The sequence below is a fragment of the Xenopus laevis genome, chromosome 6S, assembly GCF_017654675.1.
Source record: "Xenopus laevis strain J_2021 chromosome 6S, Xenopus_laevis_v10.1, whole genome shotgun sequence".
In the NCBI taxonomy this organism is placed as follows: Eukaryota; Metazoa; Chordata; class Amphibia; order Anura; family Pipidae; genus Xenopus; species Xenopus laevis.
The window spans coordinates 42,555,069-42,576,330 of record NC_054382.1 but is presented as its reverse complement, the minus strand read 5'-3'; the positions used below and the strand labels follow the sequence as shown (position 1 = coordinate 42,576,330).

The following is a 21,262-nucleotide window of genomic DNA, read 5'->3' as shown; positions in this document are numbered from 1 at the left end:
GAAATTATTTTCTTTTTAATTTCCTTTTTTTACATGTATCCAGGTGAATATTTAAAAGAAATTTCTTCTATTAAATGGATAATTATGGCCCATGAAAAAAGGTTTTCATATTCTTTTAAAAAGGTGTGTTTTTAAGGCAAAAGAAATGAGCATGCAAACATATTGCTCAAGTCAACCAAAGGTCCAAAAGTATTAAGTTTCATTTAACCAGTTGTTGCCAGTGTTATGGCAGACAAGGAAGATAACAGATATAGAAAGGCTCTTATCAAGGAAAAGGTTTATAAATTTATATTTAAACAGAATATTGTTTAAAAATACAAAAGGTCATATGTTTCATGTGTTTTGTACTTTTGTACTGTGTTTATCCCAAATATATATAGGTTTATATATAGGTTTTTTTATAGGTTTCATTCACACTAATAGATTGTGTACATTTTATTTGCACTTTGCACACAGCCTTGGAGGTCATATTTACAATAAAACCATCAAAAAACCACGCCCCTGTTTCTTGTCACTAAGATTTGTGGCTTGTAGAAGTGACTGCTATTCATCCCGATATAAGCATGGATCATTTTACCTAGTAGCCCTATGAGAACAGGATACTCAACTATGAATTGTATCAAAGACTATTGCTGTATAAAATATTAATACCTTTCGTGGCAGAGAAGCCTGAAACCCTTTGAATAGAATTGTTCACTACATGCCATTGCATTTTTTTTAAAAAAATCTGATTTTATATACTTTTGCACAGTCAGCAATGGTGTCTCAGAAAAAATGGAAATTGTTTCTTGTAAAAGTGCTTTATGGTTTTCTGATTACAGTCCAATGTCCAACAAAGAGAAACCGATCATTGCCAAGAAAGAACAGGGAATGAAGCCATGGATTCATTTTACTTGTCAGAAAAATCTAAAGTAATGTTATGAAGGCATTTAAACTGAACAAAACTAACTTGAGTGATTTAGATTTTTAGTACTTGTGTTATAATGTTATGCACTGGTCATATCTTATACCGTATTCTGGGCTGTTAGAGTCCATCAGCCATCACTTATCTAACAGATAAATGTTACCTGGTATAATCAACAATATAAAAAAATAAATAGCAATTTGAATAGTGCGGTAAGAAAATAACACTTGGGATTTACCATTTTATTCACTCTTGAGTTGAGTTATTGAATTACAAAATTGCAGTACAACAATCAGAATTATTTAGCATCATCCTACATAATATGTGTTGCCGTTTCTAGATCAATATCTCAACTGCAAAGCAGAGATGGAGTTCAGGGTGAGGCCCACCTGGTCAACTAAAACCTCATATACAGTACTGCCTTTTCTCAGCCACTGGTCAGTTGCAAATGGATACAAAACATGTCCCATTTGTTTTAAACATTTTATATACACAAAAAAGCGTGAGGTGGCACTGGTGAAATTGTTTCTGGAAAAAAAAAATAGTAATAGTTTCTTCTTAGCTACAAGAATGGGATCTGTTATCCAGAAACCACATATCCAGAAAGATCCAAATGACGGGAAGCCCAAATCTCATACTCCATTTTAATTAAATAATTCAATAGTTTTTTCAATTATTTCCTTTTTCTTTGTAATAACAACACAACCTTGTCCTGGATCCCAGCTAAGATATAATTAATCCGTATTGGTGGCAAAAAAAATGTTAATGTTTTTTAGTGCACTTAAGGTATTGGGATCCCAATTACAGAAAGACCCCTTAACTGGTAAACTCCAGGTCCCAATAATTCTGCATAACAGGTCCCACACATATACCAGTATTTTCATCTAAGCTGTGTGCTTGTGCATGCACCCACAAATTTTGAGGGCAGCGCACACAAAAATAATTTTTTGAAGGAATTAGAGGTAACACTGTTTGCCACCACTCATCTGTATGGATGGCCTTTAAAAACAAATGCTTCAAAAGCTCTCGTATTTTAAGAGGCTACCCAAGTGGATGAAGAAGAACAAAGGAAAGACATGTCTGTGGGAATTAGTAGTGCTAGCAGTAGTACTCTGGCTTTGTAATATTAACCATGCAAAGCTGAATTTAGTGTTACTGGACACATCATACAATAATGCTAAAAAGAGACCACAAAAGACAGACAATTAGTGAAATTGACCTTTACTTTTACAACAAAAGGTAACTGGTTAATTTTAAGGTAAACTACCCCTTTAAATTAATCTTGGAAATGTTCTTGGTGATGATACCAATAAAAATGGGTGATCAGGGGCCCCTCTGCACATAAAACCAAAATACTGATGGCCTGCCCCCCCAAGTTATAAAAAGCCATTGGTGGTCTGGGCCCTCCACAAGTTATTAAAATCCACTTGTGGACCCTCCTTTAAGTTAAAAAAAAACATTGGTGGCCAGGCCCCCCCAAAATTTAAAGAAATTGCTTGCCAGGGTTTGGCTCTTAAGGGGGGCCGACCATGCTTCACTTACTTGATAAGCCAGGCCCCCCTGCTGTCAGCCTGCTGCAAGCTTCAGAAGAGAGGACTGGAGCTCCCACACGTGCATGGTCTTTCTCCTATTCAGTTTTCTGTACCCTCATTGGTCAATTAAGTTTAAGTCCCGGAAATGCTGCATTGAGTTTGGGTAGGCTGGAGGAGAAGATCACCTATCCAATCCCTGTACAGCTTTACTTGGAATTATCCTTAAACAACCAATGAGGGTTCCTTTGAAGCGTTAAGAAACGCGCCTTATAGGAAAGCTAGAGACACCCCTGAACTGCCACCGATATTGTCGACTCCACAGAAAATATGGGTGCTTGCTATCAGAACAGTATCCAAATTAAATCCCCAACCCTCGCCAAATGCACCACTTTGGAGAAATTCTAACTTTCCAAATTTTATGCAAATGCCTGAGTTTCACTACTGGCCCAAAGTGGGAGTCCGCCATTTGAGTGACTTGCTAATGGAAGGCACACTTCCCACCCTGGCTCAACTAAGAGAGCACTTAAATCAACCCAATATACAACTATTCCGATATCTCCAACTACGCCACGCATTTACCTCCCAATTTGGTTCCCTAATGCGAAACGCAACAATCTCATCCTATGAAAGTAGATTATGGGACCCAGACCCAAGCAAACTAAACTCAGTAATATACAAGTCCCTGATTCCTAGCCTGGGAAAGCCCTTTAAGTTATGAGATGTGGGCAGAGGCAACTGAGGGACTATATGACTACCTATAAGACAAGATGGTGCAGTACAGAATAATTCACAGGACATACAGTATATCACGCCGCTAAGGCTAAAATGAATGGGTAGGAACCCTATTGCATCATGCCCCAAATGTAACTCTCCAGACTCTGGTTTCTTTCACCTATCATGGGCATGACCAATGGTACATAAGTACTGGACAGAAGTAGTGAAATCGATTAAAGAACAAGTCCTCTTGCCTGGCATTCTTGCCCCGGAGGTATGCTTGCTAAAAACACTACTTCTATGCCAAAAAACATGTGGCAATGAAATGGATGAGCCCCCTCTCTCCACAGGTTCAACAATGGATCAGGCTCATAAATAGTATGCTCCCAGTTATCAAACTAACCTTTCTGGCCAGATGGTGCCCCCAAAAAATTGAGAAGGTCTGGGACGCCTGTCTGGATGTCGATCCAGGGGTAGCTCCATAAGAATGCACGAGAATTCACTTCACGTAACCAACCTCCCATTTTACACTAATTTCTCTTTAAGTTTGCTCCCATTGACTACTGGTGCATGCCCTACTATGTATTCATGTTGTGTATAACTCACTCACAGAGCCCAGTGCTCTTTTCTGAATATTTCAGCACGCTAACAGCAGGGGGGCTGACTAATCAAGTAAGTGAAGCATGGCCCCTTAGACACAAAAACCTGTGGGGCCTGGGACAACGGTCCTCCCTGTCCCCCCCTGATGGCGGTCCTGTACCTAGGTATTAAAAACCGAAAAAGCATTAAATAACTCTCTTTTCTTAATTTTTCAACTATATACGGTATATATATATATATATATATATATATATATATATATATATATATATATATATAAAGTGGACAAGGAAAAAGGCCGCACTCGTTATATCAAAAAGTGAAAAAAGTGTATTTAAGATCAAAGTTCATTACATGACCTGTTAGTGGCAGAACATCTCTCCTGTCAGGCTTACCGGTGTGATCCAGGCGGAGAAGGAGCTGGAGCTGAAGATCTTGAACTCACAAGCGCCTCACACAACCACTACCCACCTGGAATGGAACAGGGAGCAGGGTTGTGGAGAGTAGCCAATGAGACTATCAAAATGCGGTACAGAGGATGAGACAAGGCCGTAGTCAGGAAGTCCGAGGTCAGGGCAGGCAGCGAGGTTCGTAACGATAAGACAAGCAGAAGAGTCGAGGCAGGCAGCAGAAATCGTAGTCCAGGTTCAGGCAGGGTCACAACAGGCAATTCAAGAAGTAAGAGATGCTAGGGTTTCAGTAATAAACCTAATAACCAGGCAATGCATGTCAGTCTGGATCTGGTTTAAATGCATATCTTTTGGCGCCAAACTAGCGTCCTCACGCTGACGTCGCGGAACTGACGCCAGTGCGTCCGTCACAGGCGTTTCCGCCTACGTTCCTGCGCCCGCGACCGTCGCCACCGCGTCCGCGACCGTCGCCGGCGTCCGTGTCACGCGCCGGCGCGCATTACCGCGCCCGCGCCTGCGCCGAACGGAACGCATGCGTATGTTCTTACATTGCCCCCCATCAAGGAGCGGCCTCAGGACGCGACAACCAGCAGGCTTACCAGGATAGGTTCCATGAAATCTGTCCAACAACTCAGGAGCGTGGATGTTGGATGCCGGTTCCCAAGAATTTTCTTCCGGACCATAACCCTTCCACCTCACCAGGTACTGGAGCCGTTTGCCTCTTAATCTGGAATCCAGGATCTCTTCCACTTCAAATTCCTCTTGACCGTCAACCACCACAGGAAGCGGTGGGGGAGCCGAACGCCCAGGAAATCGGAAACATCGAGACCGGTTTTAAAAGAGCAGCATGAAATACAGGATGTATTTTCCAGGACGCTGGAAGTTTAAGCTGGAAGGCCACAGGATTGACTTGGCGGATGATAGAAAAAGGGCCCAGGAAACGTTGACCCAACTTCCTACTGGGACAAAACAGCTTAAGGTTAACAGTTGATAACCACCCACGGTCACCCACCTTGAACTCTGGGTCGCCTCTCCGCCTCCGATCAGCGTAAGTCTTGAAATTTTGTTGCGCCTTCCTCATGTTTTCTTGGAGCCTTTGAAAATTATTCGATAGAAAAGTTAATCTGTCCTTGACAGCAGGAACTAAAATATCAGAAACAATGGCAGAGGGAAAAGTTACTGGATGAAGACCATAATTTGCGAAAAAAGGGGACTGATTAATTGATGAGTGATGGGAATTATTATAGGCAAACTCCGCCAAAGGAAGAAGATTGACCCAATCGTCTTGGAGGTAAGAAGAATAACATCTCAGGTATTGCTCGAGAGTTTGATTAGTTCGCTCGGTCTGGCCATTGGACTGAGGATGAAACGCAGAGGAAAGAGACACCGAAATCTTGAGTGCTTTGCATAATGATTTCCAGAACTGTGAAGTAAATTGTGGTCCCCGATCCGACACTACTTCATCTGGAAGGCCATGGAGTCTTACCACTTCTTTAATGAAGGTATCGGCAGTCTCGGAGGCGGAGGGAAGTTTTGGTAGAGATTTAAAATGTGCCATCTTGGTTAAACGATCAACAAAAACAACAATGGTGGAACAATCACAGGACAATGGTAAATCGGAAATAAAGTCCATAGAAACTGATCCCCATGGACGGGAAGGCACTGGCAGAGGTTGAAGAAGACCAATAGGCCTAGAGTGAGAGTCCTTAGATCTGGAACAAATTTCACATGAAGCAACAAATTTAAAACAGTCCTTAGCCATCCCAGGCCACCAGAATACTCTCTTAGCCAAGACAATAGTTTTCTTTATACCTGGATGACCTGCCAATTTAGAATCATGACTATTTTTAAGAACCTCCAGACGCATTGATTCTGGGACAAAAATTTTGCCTTGATGGAAAAGAAGACCTTCCTTAGGCAGTAACGATGGTTCAGAAATGTTTAAAGAAGCGTCCTTAATTCTATCCACCAGGGTTGGTTGAAGCAGAAGAAAGTTATTAGAATTTAGAATTGTCTCAGGGGCCAAGGAAACCTCGTTTTCAGAAGAAAACATTCGAGATAAAGCATCTGCTTTAACGTTTTTTGATCCAGGTCGGTAAGTAAGATGAAAATTGAATCTCATAAAAAATAACGCCCATCTTGCTTGTCTGGGTCTAAGTCGTTTAGCTGAACGTAAATATTCCAGATTCCTGTGATCAGTAAAAATGAGAATCGGATGTTTAGACCCTTCGAGAAGGTACCTCCATTCTTCAAGTGCCAGCTTGATAGCGAGTAATTCACGGTCGGCCACATCGTAATTACACTCACTCTTGGCTAGTTTACGAGAAAAGAAGGCAACAGGATGAAGATCCTCTTGAAACCCAGTTCTCTGAGACAACACAGCACCCACCGCAAGTTCCGAAGCATCTACCTCCAAAATGAAAGGAAGGGAAACGTCAGGATGGTGAAGAATTGGACCTGAAGTGAAGAGTGTTTTCAATTTCTCAAAAGCCTCCTGAGCCTGAGTAGACCAAACAAACTTTTGATTATTGCGCGTCAGTTCAGTGATTGGAAGAATGACTTGAGAAAAATTTTTTTATAAATTTTCTATAAAAACTTGCAAAGCCGATAAAACGTTGAACGGCCTTTTTAGAAGATGGAATCGGCCAATTAAGAATTGCAGAAATCTTCCTTGAGTCCATCTGAATACCCTGAGGAGAAATACAGAACCCCAAAAAATCTACAGATGATTGTTCGAACACACATTTCTCAACTTTAGCATATAACTGATGAGTGCGTAGACGGGCCAGAACCTTCTTCACATGAACTCTGTGTTCTTCCAAAGAATTAGAAAAAACAAGAATATCATCTAAATAAATGATGACAAATATATCGAGGAAGTCCCTGAAGACGTCATTAACAAAATGTTGAAAAGTTGCAGGAGCGTTGCAGAGACCAAAGGGCATGACCAGGTATTCAAAATGCCCGTAACGAGTACGAAAGGCTGTCTTCCACTCATCGCCTTCTCTTATTCGGACCAAATTGTAAGCGCCCCGAAGATCCAATTTAGAAAAGATCTTAGCCTCCGCCAATCGTTGAAATAATTCAGGAATGAGAGGAAGTGGGTAATGATTCTTAACTGTGATCTTGTTCAAATCCCGGTAGTCTATACACGGCCTTAATGAATGGTCTTTCTTCTCGACAAAGAAAATCCCAGCTCCTGCTGGAGAAGAAGACTGTCTAATAAACCCTTTAGCCAAATTTTCATCTAAATAAGAACGAAGTTCCACAAGTTCTGACGCGGATAAAGGGTAAACTCGACCAAACGGAATCTGGGCCCCGGGAAGAAGATTAATAGGGCAATCATAAATGCGATGAGGGGGTAACTTGTCAGCCCCTTTCTTATTGAAAACGTCCAAAAACTCCCAATAAGCCTGAGGAAGAAGTTCATGAATTTCCGAAGTAGGGGATAAAAAACAGACCTTTTTTGAAGAAGAAATACAACGAGAAGAGCAGAAATTTGAAAGAAATTTTACTTCACCGGTAGCCCAATTGATGGATGGGTTGTGCTTCTGTAACCAAGGTAATCCCAGAATAACGGGAACAAAGGAGAAGACACCACATCAAAGTTCATCATTTCAGCGTGCCCTTTATTCAACAAAACAAAAAGAGAGACGGTCTCTTGCACCACAGGGCCTGAGGTAATCAGAGACCCGTCAGCCACCCGGAGAGCTACAGGATTCTTCTTGGCTTGGAGCGGAATCTGGAACCGTAGTGCTACTCTATTGTCCAGAAAGCATCCGCTGGCCCCAGAGTCAAGGATTGCTTGGAGTTCTACCCGTTGGTCTCCCCACTGTAAAGACAAAGAGACTGTCAGGAGAGGCACAGGAACATGGCAGGGGGTAAAGTCTTTTTCGAGCAACTTCTTACCCGCTGGGCGGACCGGGCAACCCCGAAGCAGATGGCCTGCTTGACCACAGTAAAGACAGAGATTCAGTCTGCGGCGTCTGATGCGTTCCTCCGGAGATAAAGCAGACTTAATAGCACCGGTCTGCATAGGCTCTGGGGCTGTACTGAAGACAGGCGGAGGCATGGCTGGAGAAAAGGTGGACGGCATCCGAACCGGAGGAGGAGCAGATGGTAACATCCAGGTCTGAGATGAAAGACCCGCTTTCTCCGCCTTTTCTTCCTCTCTACGCTCTCGGAGCCTCTGATCAAGTTGGATAGCGAGGAGGATGAGGTCTTCCAAACTGTCCGGAATGCCAGTACGGGCCAATTCGTTCTTCAACTCAGAAGAAAGTCCGAAGCGGTATTGGTTTTTTAGTGCGGCAGGGTTCCATTCTGTGTCATCTGCCCACTGCCGGAACTCCAACGTATAATCCTCAGCAGGACGGACCCCTTGCTTCAGGGCACGTAAGGCAGCCTCAGCAGTAGCGACTCTGTGGGGATCATCGAAAATGACCGCCATCGCGTCAAAAAAGGAATCCACCGAAGCCAAGACTGGACTGTGGCGGTCCATGAGACGAAAGGCCCAGGTCTGTGGTTCTCCCGTGAGAAAAGAGATAATAACCCCGACCCGGGTTTGCTCAGTAGGATAAGTGTGGGGCTTTAAGGAGAACAGCAGCTTGCAGTTGCTCCTGAAATTCCGAAACAGCTTCCGGTCTCCGGCAAACTTCTCAGAAAAAGCCACCTTGGGTTCAGAGATCTCCGACGTGATAACTTGAACCTCTGTTGGCGCAGGAGGAGTGGCAGCAGAAGTGGAAGGGAGAGCCGCTGGCGGATGAGATCTGATATGCTCCTGTAGCTGAGCATATCCGCTTTGCAGCTCCCGGACCGCTTGCGTCAGAGAGGACAGCTGCTGGGTTAGGACAGCAAACGGAGAGGCCCCTTCAGCTGGATCCATTTTTCGGCCTGGTTATACTGTCAGGCTTACCGGTGTGATCCAGGCGGAGAAGGAGCTGGAGCTGAAGATCTTGAACTCACAAGCGCCTCACACAACCACTACCCACCTGGAATGGAACAGGGAGCAGGGTTGTGGAGAGTAGCCAATGAGACTATCAAAACGCGGTACAGAGGATGAGACAAGGCCGTAGTCAGGAAGTCCGAGGTCAGGGCAGGCAGCGAGGTTCGTAACGATAAGACAAGCAGAAGAGTCGAGGCAGGCAGCAGAAATCGTAGTCCAGGTTCAGGCAGGGTCACAACAGGCAATTCAAGAAGTAAGAGATGCTAGGGTTTCAGTAATAAACCTAATAACCAGGCAATGCATGTCAGTCTGGATCTGGTTTAAATGCATATCTTTTGGCGCCAAACTAGCGTCCTCACGCTGACGTCGCGGAACTGACGCCAGCGCGTCCGTCACAGGCGTTTCCGCCTACGTTCCTGCGACCGTCGCCGGCGTCCGCGTCACGCGCCGGCGCGCATTACCGCGCCCGCGCCTGCGCCGAACGGAACGCATGCGTATGTTCTTACATCTCCGCCTGCGAAGTTTCGGGCCTGCAGCGTGCCCTTTCTCAAGCATAACAGGATAATATCTGTAACACATGCCAAACATTTAAACATCTCAACAGCAAATGACATCAGGCTCATTAGCTGTCAGCATTTTTAACCCATTCTCTGCCATCCCTGTTGTTAAGTAAAGTCATAAGCAATTCACCTTTGGGAATTCAAAAATCAACTCTAGCACACCTACTTTATGTCATGCTGTTACATTGTATCACAGAAATAAGTACAGATTATAGTCCCTATTTAACCCGGATGGTGCCAGTGTCTTCAACCTGTGAATCCACCACACCTCCCTTTGCTTTAATTTTAATTCCCTATTGCCTCCAAATTTAAGGGTGGAATTCCCTCCAGAACCATATATTTCAATTGGTCTGCTTCATGGCCAGCCTCTAGAAAATGTTTGGAGACAGGCAGTCTCATGTTTCCCAAATTGATAGAGGATTTGTGTTGAGATATGCGTGACTTGACCATCTGTGTGGTTTCCCCAATATATATGAAACCACATGGACAGGTCAACGCATATATCACATATTTGGACACACAAGTAAAATGTCCTCTCAATGATATCTTTTCACCCGTACTGGGGTGTATAAAAGCTTCTCCTTTAATGACATGTGAACATTGCACACATCCCAAACAGGGATATATCCCTAGTTTTCTCATTCCTAGGAAGGTATCCCTCCGCTTATATTGCGTTTTAACCTCAGACGAAGTAACCATACCGCCGATAGTTTTACCCCTTCTGTATGGCATAACCGGAGGAGCCACAAATTCTCCTGTTTGGGGATATGCTTTACTTAGAATGTGCCAATGTCGGCGTAAGACTTTATTTATATATATATATATATATATATATATATATAGATATATATATATATATATATATATGATGAACAAAGCACTCAAGGGGTAACGGTTTGTTTATTATTATTAATAATAGAATGTGTTTGTAATTTTAATATTAACACTTTGGCAAGCTGAAAGATCTTGCAATTGGTATAAATGAAGTATTAAAGTTGACGAATCTCACTGCAGACCCCTTAAAACTAGTGACTTGCCGAAAGAGAGAGAATCTTGCAGTACAGCTAGGTTTGGCAACTTGATAACACATTTTATGATTTACGCTACAGTTTCATTAATTCTGTGTTATTTCAGAGTTCAGAGAAAAGTGTTCACTTTACTATTTCACACAGAGATGAGAATTCTGTCACAGTTCTAAGTAAACCTGAAAATGAATAGGCACGCAACTTATTGTGTCCTTATCTAACTAACGTTCCATTTTACCCGTTCCTGTTGGCTGAATTTTCTCTTATCTGATAGCTATGAAATCTCCTGTGGCAAAAGTAAAACTGCTACTAGCGGAAGCTTATTTTCATACATTTTTCTATCAGTAAATGCCTCTACAGAAAAAGCCACGTTCTCTTTTTATCCTGACATTTTATTGCAGAGGTATCATGATGGCAGTTCAGGCTAAGTCCAGTGGTTTCTAGTAGCGTTTCAATTAAAGTATAGGAGCAGCTTCCTGTTCATACACTGTTAAAAAAACAGTGGAAATCCATTACGCATTGAGCAAAAATGTTATTTTGTTCAAGTATAAGCCTTTTAAATTAAAGTAAATGGCCTCTATGTGTCACCTTTTGTATTATTTCTTGATTTATGTGGCAGTTCCTGTATCATCAGTCTGGTGCACCAAAGAATAGCGAAAAAGAGCAGTATTAGCAAAAAAAGGTCTATAATTCACTTGAAACATTGGGAAGAATATAAAATCTTGCTTTGTGTGACTCAAAATAATAGGGCACATATACATCCACAAGTGCAGTGATCAAAGTGCAATTTCAAGCAGGGCCGGGCCTGATTTAGGAAAAGATTCCATATGGTATGTAAATTATTTGGGATCAATTTAATGTTGTAATTACTGGAACTACCATGAGGAGCTAATTTGCTGTGGCCACTGTATATATTTTGGATTGAGAAAATTTATAGGAATGCGCCAAATCCAGGATTCGGTTCAGGATTCGTAATTTTTCAGCAGAATTCGGATTCGGTCAAATGCTTTTGCCTGGGCCGAACTGAATCCTAATTTGCATATGCAAATTAGGCATGGGAGGGAAATTGTGTGACTTTTTGTCACAAAACAAGGATATAAAAAAATGTCTTCCCCTTCACACTGCAAATTAGGATTCGGATTTAGTTCGATATTCGGCTGAATCTTTCCAGAAACATTCTGGGGTTCCGCCGAATGCAAAACAGTGGATGCATCCCTAAAAATGTATATATTTGGAATGATAATGGGCTTAGTTAAAAGTTGTTGTTTTTTTATAGACACAATACAGTCAACACTACCCTATTCATAATGTGGAATGGTGATAGCTTTCCATTCATTGCATCCTGTATGAATACATATCAGAAGTAGCAATTCATACTCAATTGTTAGGAAACTGACTGATAGGAATGTGAATGTGAGTCATGGTCCATCAGGTGAACTATATATGTGCTCTATTAAAATGTTGTGTCTGTTTCTTTTCATTTACTTTTAGTAGACCTCCTTTATTTTTACTCCTATAGAGTTTAGCTGAATACACTACACTACATTTGTATATTTAGATATTTAGATGTGCTTTATAAAGCAAGTATCTAGTGCCTATCATTGACATACGGCCCAATGTGACATCAGTCAATATAATAAATATGAAAGTGTGCAAGAAAGTCTTTAGAGTAGCTCATCCTTCCTTTTCCATGTACAGTAGTAGGTTAATCATTAGCTATATCATATGTATAAAGGGATTCTGTCATGATTTTATGGTGTAGTATTTATTTCTATATTACACTGTTTACACTGCATATAATTCACTCTACCACGTAAAATGTAATTCCTAACCCAACAAGTATATTTTTTTTAGTTGTTATATTCATGTGTAGGCAGCCATCTCAGGTCATTTTGCCTGGTCTTGTGCTTTCATGAAGGAGCTTGTGTTGCACTATGGAACTGCTTTCCGACAGGCTATTATTTCTCCTACTCAATGTAACTGAAGGAGTCACAGTGGACTTTTACTATTGAGTGCTGTTCTTACCAGGGTGCTGTTATCTGGTTATCTTCCCATTGTTCTGCTGCTAAACTGCTGGGGGAAGAGGTGATATCACTCCAACTTGCAGTGCAGCATCCTTTAGGGATATTGTCATGGGAAAAAACGTTTTCTTTAAAATGCATCAGTTAATAGTGCTGATCCAGCAGACTTCTGCACCGAAATCCGTTTCTCAAAAGAGCAAACAGATTTTTTTTATATTTAATTTTGAAATCTGACATGAGGCTAGACATATTGTCAGTTTCCGAGGTGCCTCCAGTCATGTGACTTGTGCTTTGATAAACTTCAATCACTCTTTACTGCTGTACTGCAAGTTGGAGTGATATCACCCCCTCCTTTCCAGGTAACCAGATAACAGCTGCATTGTAGAGCTAAGAACATCACTCAATAGTAAAATCCAGGTCCCACTGAGACACATTCAGTTACATTGAGTAGGAGAAACAACAGCCTGTCAGTAGTTCTGTTCTAAAGTGCTGGCTCTTTCTGGAAGCACATGACCAGACAAAATGGCCTGAGATGGCGGCCTACACATCAATATTACAACTTAAAAAAAATACACTTGCTGGTTCAGGAATTAAATTCTATATTGTAGAGTGAATTATTTGCAGTGTAAACAGTGTAATTTAGAAATAAAAACTGCACCATAAAAATAATGACAAAATCCCTTCAAGAAATCAATGGTGAGGAATTCAGGAAGCAATGAAATCCTTGAGAAAGAAAAAGTAAATGCCAGTATATCCTTTAATACTGCAAACCACAAATGGTCTTATTACAGGATACAGATGAACCTACTATCGATCAACACAGGTAACAAATGGAACAGCATCTGTGTGTATTTGTGGGTAATGTTGGAACCAATCATGGAGGGTTTAAAGGATTGTAACAGTACATCAATTCAGGGCTTTGAGGTTCCCAGCAGACCAGGCACACAGCTGCTAAATAGTAGCAATGCGGACTGAACAAAGAAAATCATGACAGCAAATCATAGGGGCACTATGGCCTTTCATTGCAATGGACAATTGTAATGAAGAATATCTATTGCTGTGATATGACTATGACAATGCTAACGCCACTTTATACACATTCTATACTAGTGTAAATGTACATTTAATCATTACATGGTTATATTTAGCTGATAACCCCAGATGGCATATTTTTATCAGAACTGAAAAAAATTGGATTGGACAGTGCCTTTTAGATTAATGCAGTTATGTACATTATTTCAAGCTAGAGGCTTTAAAGTCTATTTCTAATTATATAAAAAAAAAAGATTTAATCAGGCATGACACATAATGCATTAAGCGATCTTCTGGGTTTTTGGTTCCAAGAGAAACTTGAATTTAATAATGTGCGTGTACCTATTATTACCCTGGTGTTTGGCTTATATTTTTATATATTTCTGTTTGCTTTTTGCCATATGTTATATCTCAATGAAGAACATAATAAAATGAACTTTCAATTTTTTTGAGTGAGATTGCAGTGCAGATGCAGTACTCTGGATATGTGATATTATATTAATGATAGGCTGATTAAACTTGCCATAAACGTTAGACTGAGCCACAAAATATACACAGAAATCGAGTGCAACTACTTAATAGTTACTAAGAAAACAGCCCCTTTATTAAAGTTTTCTCATTTAAGCGTATTAATTAGGTCCCTTCTACTAATGATAGATGTTCTGGAGCTAAAATGCTGAAAACTTGTACACTGTGTACAGTGCCAATAAAACCACCTTCATTTTGGATGAATACACATTATCAGCCCTACATGCCTTGTACTCAACCTGAGACTAAAACTGTGGAGGAAAGTAAAAACAGGAAGACAAAGAGTACTACGGAACTTTCCACTCACATCTCTAAATCATTGTATCCTTAAATCATTTTATAATGTGGAAGCAGTGTTGGAAAAACAAGAAAGTCAGGTTTTTATTTTATAATATGAATATAATATTTGTATGAATGGGCACATTTGAGTTTTTTTCTGTGTGGTAGAGCAAATCATCAGTTTAAAATTATGCATGCAATATACTGTACCTCCTCATGCAGAATTTGTCTCCTGAATGATCTTTATTTCAGGTCTTAAGTTGTACAAGTTCTCAAGCTCTAGGGAACTTTTTTTTTAAACCTCCTTTCATTATCAGGATCCCCCAGCCAGAACCAGTGCCTAAAGTTTACCATTTTAGCTTTGAGTAGATCTGCTATTGCTCTACACATCCGGCTGGATCCTAGTAGACATTCCAGTGGGATATGTCTTGCAGCTGTTTTGCAAACTCTCATTATAAATCTTAACCATTTTAGCCTCTACCACATTCATTTAGCATGTTTCTGGCACACTGTAGTGCTTTGTTTCTTTTGTGGAAATCAGTATTGGGTAGGTGCTCTTATTGGAAATAACACATAGAATCCCACTTTTGGTTAACATTTTGTCGTTAGCATGTTTATGCAGGTTTGGTATTGCCCCTTCTTCCAAGATTAGGGCTTTGAACATGAAACACATGAAAGGTGTACTATTTCATATTGTGTCTCTTGTGATCTCCTAATTCTCTTTTGTTATTTCATATTTACAGAAGATCATGTTGTCTATACAGTTTGTCTATTTTTATACATTTGATGAGTATCAAAAGCAGCAAAAACATATTTAATATTAGTGTTCTAATTTAATCTAAATGCACATTTTTTTAAATTATCTAAGCAGTCACTTTCATCTTACTTATAATATGATAATTTGATTAAAGATTAATGCAAATTTATTCCTTACTAATTTAATGAACTGGAAGAAAATTTGCCCATTCTGTTTACTATTTTGATTTTCCCCATACTCCTGACCTGACCTTTATGTTTTGAACCTGTATTCCAGCACAGGGTAACGTTTCTTGGTTACATGGTGGTTGCCCATGCCAAATGGTTTTTTTTAGCTTTGCCCTCAAAAAGGGCATTATACACCATGGCCCCTTGTCAGGTCCCTGAGCTTTTGCTGCAAGATAGGGATTGACTGGCATCCTGCAGTGCAAATTGGGGGTGCCATAAGTACTCCTGAACATCCTGGAAAAAACACCAATGGATCCAAGTGGATGGGTGATGAATGAGATATTTGTAAACATTTTAATTAAATCAATGCAAAATTAAAGATTTAAACCTTTCTTTCTGATTTTTGAAGTGGATAATACAATGGCATATGCTTTGTATAGTTTGTGACATTATAGGCTAATTTCTTACCCAAAACTGGCCAGCTTTATATTTTTTGAAAAAAACGCAGTCGTGAGAAAAAAAGCAACCAATGCAAGAAAACATGCGAATGAATGTTAAAGAATTCACTTGCCTGTTTTACATTGTATAACCTGAACCTCGTCAGATAAGAAATCAGCCCTTGCAATTACCCTTTAAATTTGTTATCCATTTCATGTAGCATGTTCAACTTCAATGAAAACGATTTGCAATTTTTTGTGTATTCTTGCTAGTGCTGTCCTAAGGAACAAGTGTCTTTTCTTGTTCAATCATGAAACAATCTGATGCCTGTTTCAAAACAAGAAACCATGCACCGGTTTACAGTATAGTGTAATGTTTTTTTTTGTGTCACATACACCAGTATGTAAATTATTGCTTCGATGTTTTGTGCTGTTTATACACAAAGAGGATAGAATAGCTCAATACCTCATGCAAAACATGTGTAAATATGTTTTATTCATACAATAACTACCATTACAACTTGTTTTTTAAATTATTAGGACAAGATTAGATTCAAATTTAGCTTGGATTATTGTGCCAGATGTTCTCTCCTGGATTAAATCAGACTGACAAATCTAATTTCTGTACATTGACAAATTGACAAATATCTCTTTTGCAAAACACTGATATTTCATTGCATTACAGTGAATGGAACCCATGTTGTAATATGCTTTTCTTCTTCAATGTGTCTTATATAAACTATAAACTGCCTATTATTGCATGGCACCAAACAATCAATGAACACTTGACTTTATCTAATAGATTCCATTATAGATGTATTAAGGGTCGATTGACTTTAGCAAACTCTAATAGTTTTGGCTTGTAGCATGTGATATTCATACTATACAAAGAAGTATATCTGCAATAAAAGTAGACACATGTTATCATTTAATACCAAGTCAGATATTTGTCACTGATTTGTCCTATTCTTCCTGTATTTCTCACAGAAGATCCCGCAATTTGGGAAATCTTAGGATTTCTCAGGACATAGTAACATCGTTATTCCACACAAAATTGGAGTGCTCACCTCAGACAATTTTCCTTTCGGATCAGGTGCTTCTAGCAGTATTCGATCACGCCTGCCACGGATCCAAACTTCAATTGTAGAAATCCAATATACTGCAGCACACTATAATTTGTGTAAATATAAAGGTGTACTTTATTTGGCTCAAATACGAGCAGACATGTGGCAACGTTTCGGGCCTCGCAGGACCCTTTCTCAAGGCTTGAGAAAGGGTCCTGCGAGGCCCGAAACGTTGCCACATGTCTGCTCGTATTTGAGCCAAATAAAGTACACCTTTATATTTACACAAATTATAGTGTGCTGCAGTATATTGGATTTCTATAGTAACATCGTTATGGCATCTATGGTGGGGTCCTGTGTGTAGAATTCATTTAGTCAGTTATGTCCAAATGACTAGTTATTTTTTAGCCATCTTACTTGAAAAAAACCTTTAGGAGTGTTACTTCTTTTGCGCTGTCTAGTGTTCCAGCTATATTGCTGTAATGGCCAATATTTAAATAAATGAACATTGGTGTAAAACCAGTTATATGTTTGTTTCCATTAGCCTGATTAGCGCTACACTGCTGAGTGTTTTCTGGATTACTAAACTATTTCACTTCCAATGTCCTGCCATGAAATGATGTTTTGGTACATCTTTGCATGCTACAATATTCATATTTTACTGAATTTTGTAACAGCAAAACAACACTGAAATGAATTTAAAAGGGATGTAAAGTCGTTCATGTACAGATTCTTAGCACTAAATAAAATAACTTTGTAATATATGTCTGTTAAAAAGTTTGTACCTGCCTTAAAATACAGGCGATAGTTTCTGCAGCTTGCTCTCCTCTCCCTTGATTGGGATCCCCCTCAAAGTTTAGCGGTTGCCTGTCGTCCTACTCCCTAGTGCTCTAAGGGGCAGCAGTTCCTCAACAAGTATTTATATATGTGAGGGATAGGCCACCAATGACCCCTTTCCATAGTTTTCGGCATTTTAGCATCAGGAGAGGCAGCCCATTAATCACTTAAGAGCCGACAGCCAGCCACATCATGACTGTGATCTTTTTAACATACATATATTGCAAAGTTGTTTAATTTAGTGCTAAGAATACAGTATATAGATGCTTTACATCCCCTTTAAATGAAGAGCTATTTTTCAACCCAATTTAACTATGTAACTATGTAACTATGTAACTGGATGAAAGGTGAAGTAATCTACCATGTATGGAAGTGAATGGAGGAAAAATGCCCTATATAGGGGTGGGAGCAGCATTGAGCAGAAGTGGAGCATGATAAATATTGAATATTGACAAATTTGTAGGGCTGAGAGCAAGCAAAAGTGGAACATGTAATTATATTTGTTCACCTGTGATGTTAGAGTTATAAAACTATTTAGAGTCTATCCCAGCATATATTTGCAGCCATTGCTTTGTTTACTAATACGTAGTTGTGATGTGTCTTCATGCACTTTACTCTGACAGATCATCATGGTTATTGGTTTATTGGCTTACAGCTTTAGTTATGGGGGAGCAATAAGTCCATGACAAACGCTGGTGCCAATGCGCAGGGACAACACTGATTTACTAACGGGCACACGCGCCAATTGGCTAGCGAAAGAGATAGGCGATAGCGCTCATTCGCACTCCATCGCCAGGCGACAATTCTCTCTGCCGAATGGACGTTACTCTGTAAATTCACTAAAATGCGGATTTTACTGAACGTTACCTCGTGCGCCAGATTTTTCGATAATTACTACATGGCAGCACAGAAACCAGCGCAACTAGCATCAGAATTTAATAATCAGCCTTGTAGCATCAGCTTATATGTACTACATTCCTCTTTTTCTACTTGATAATTTGCAATGGCCCCATAGCTTTGCTTCTCAACAGTTCTTTAGAGCTTACTGAGCATGTGAGTGCCGCAGACACTTTCCAAAATAGTGACCTCCCTTTGAAAAGTTTAAAGTCCTGGATCGTTGCTGCTATTAAGAAGATTAGGCCGGTCAGAGCTGATATTTGCCTGATTTGGCTACCCATATGGTAGATCAATCTGTTGAGGACTGTATTGACATTCCAGTGCAGTCCTTGCCTGGCACACTCATTCCCCTGGGACAAGATATTTTTGATCCGTAAATGAACATTTAACTGTGTTTTCTTCACCTGAGGGATTTTAATGTAATGCACAATGAATTTGATTAGTGCCTTTGTTATGGGATCCGTTTTTGAGAACTGTTTTGGGATGTTAATAATGGAAATTATGTAGATGAACCTGTGGAGTCCTTCAGCGCAATGGGACATTCCACGGTGCCGTGTAAAGATTAAATACTGGACTGAAACAATGACAGAGCTGAAAATAATGTGTATGTAAACATTTAACATTAAATGCTTGAATCTAGCTGTGTGTTATTCTTCTTTCATTCCAGACTGGCCCTCCAGAGACTGAAGAGGAGCTGACGGATACAGAAGATAATGAGGAAGAAGATTTAGGTGTCATGGATGATCAGTTCAGTGTAATCCTTCACTTTATCTCCCAGCTCAAGCTTGGTATGGATCTTACAAAGGTACACAAAGAGGATTTGCCCTTATTTGATGTAGCTGTTGTATTTGTCTGTAACTGAGCAATTCCATTATACTATGCCTATTGTAACAAAATTAACGATTATATAGAATCTTATTAGGGGCAGCAAATGCATGTGGCAGGTGGATTTGAGTTCTATTTTAGCATTATCTGGTAGAAGCATGTCATTGATTTTGGGTAAAAATGCCTATATAAATGACTTAAATTCTCGACCCCCTAAAAGTGACATGGGATAACTGTGTTATCTTGTCTCCTCTCAACCAACATGTTTTCATTGGTTACAATGGGAACCCACAGATATAAAATCGGTGTTACCTGGCACTCTGTGATTGGCAGCAGAGTATTAAAGTGAAAGTTTCAGAAAAGAGCCAGCACTTCACAATGGAACCATAAGCTATTGTTTCTCCTACTTAATGTAATAGTCGCAGTGGGACTTTAATTTTTACTATTAAGTGACATTCTCATACCACTGCATCGGGATTGAGAGCATTTTTAGCAATGTTGGTATCAAGGAACTGTTATCTGGTTAACGCCCCATTGTTCTGCTTATGAGCTGATGGGGGTGAAAGGAAAGATGGTGATATCTCGCCAACTGCCAGTGCAGTAGTAAAGAGTCACTGACGTTTATCAGAGTACAAGTCATGTGACCAAGGGCACCTGGAAAATGAATAGCATGTCTAACCCCATGTCAGATTGAATATAATAAAAAAAAATCTGATTGCTCTTTTGAAAATATGGATTTTGGTGCAGAATTGTTCTGGAGCAACACTGTTAACAGATGTGTTTTGCATTAGTGCTGAAAGAAATTGTAATTTCAACTTTCCAGTATGCCCTCATTAAATATTGTCATGGTTTTTAAGTTCTTTGTAAATTGTAATTGTTATTAAAAGCAGTATCTGTCTGTTTCTTATTGTTCTTTTACTGTTCTCTGCACCAATGCTGGGCCAGGCTGGTCAGCCACCCTAGACAACCTGGGCAGCACCGAACATAATTGTAATTAATGAATTTAGATGCTGCATAGGACTGCATTTTATTTCAGTAGAATAAACTGTTATTTTGGGGTTTACATCCCCTTTAAGCCTGTGCCAGATCAACTAGGGCATTATATGTTTATTTATCTTTTTTTACATGGAAGGCACTTAAAAACATGTTAAACCTTAATGTATAAAGATGCAGTAGTGCTGTAAATGCAAATAAAAATCACTAATGACTCTAATAGCATTTCCCTAACAAAATCCTTCATTCAGCTTTACCCTTATATTAGAATCATGTTTTCTACCCTTATGTAATGTTGTTTTTCTGTTGATTGGCACACAGTGAGTGAGAAAGTAAGCAAAGCTTGGATCCAACATGCATACCCTAAATAGATTTGTCAATAGAGTAAAAAAACAGTGGTGCTTTTCTGTACTGATCTGACACTTAAGCAGAACTGAAACGCCAGATGCATTGACTGCGGCAGCTTCTGTTGATTCTGTAAGAAGCCAGCGCTCCCACTGCTGCTTCTGAGTTTGCCTTTTCTTGAATGATTTTTACATTTGCAGGAAAAAAAGGAAGTAGTGGCAGCAGATTGTCCTGTGCACACCTGGATACAGCAAGAAAAGTTAACCTCTACCCAAATAGAATGTAAGCCAAGTCAGCTGCTGTTATTCTTGCCGCTACCGTGTACTGGCTCTCCCTTGCAGGGGCAACTGTACTGTACTGCAGGTAAAACTTAGTCCCTTTGTAAAATGTATA

General features: G+C 40.0%; 1 pseudogene; it reads left to right on the top strand.

The window, feature by feature from the left end:
- The first annotated feature begins 8,656 nt into the window (after window positions 1–8,656).
- LOC108719690 overlaps window positions 8,657–21,262 on the top strand; it is a 40,623-nt pseudogene continuing 28,017 nt past the window's right edge.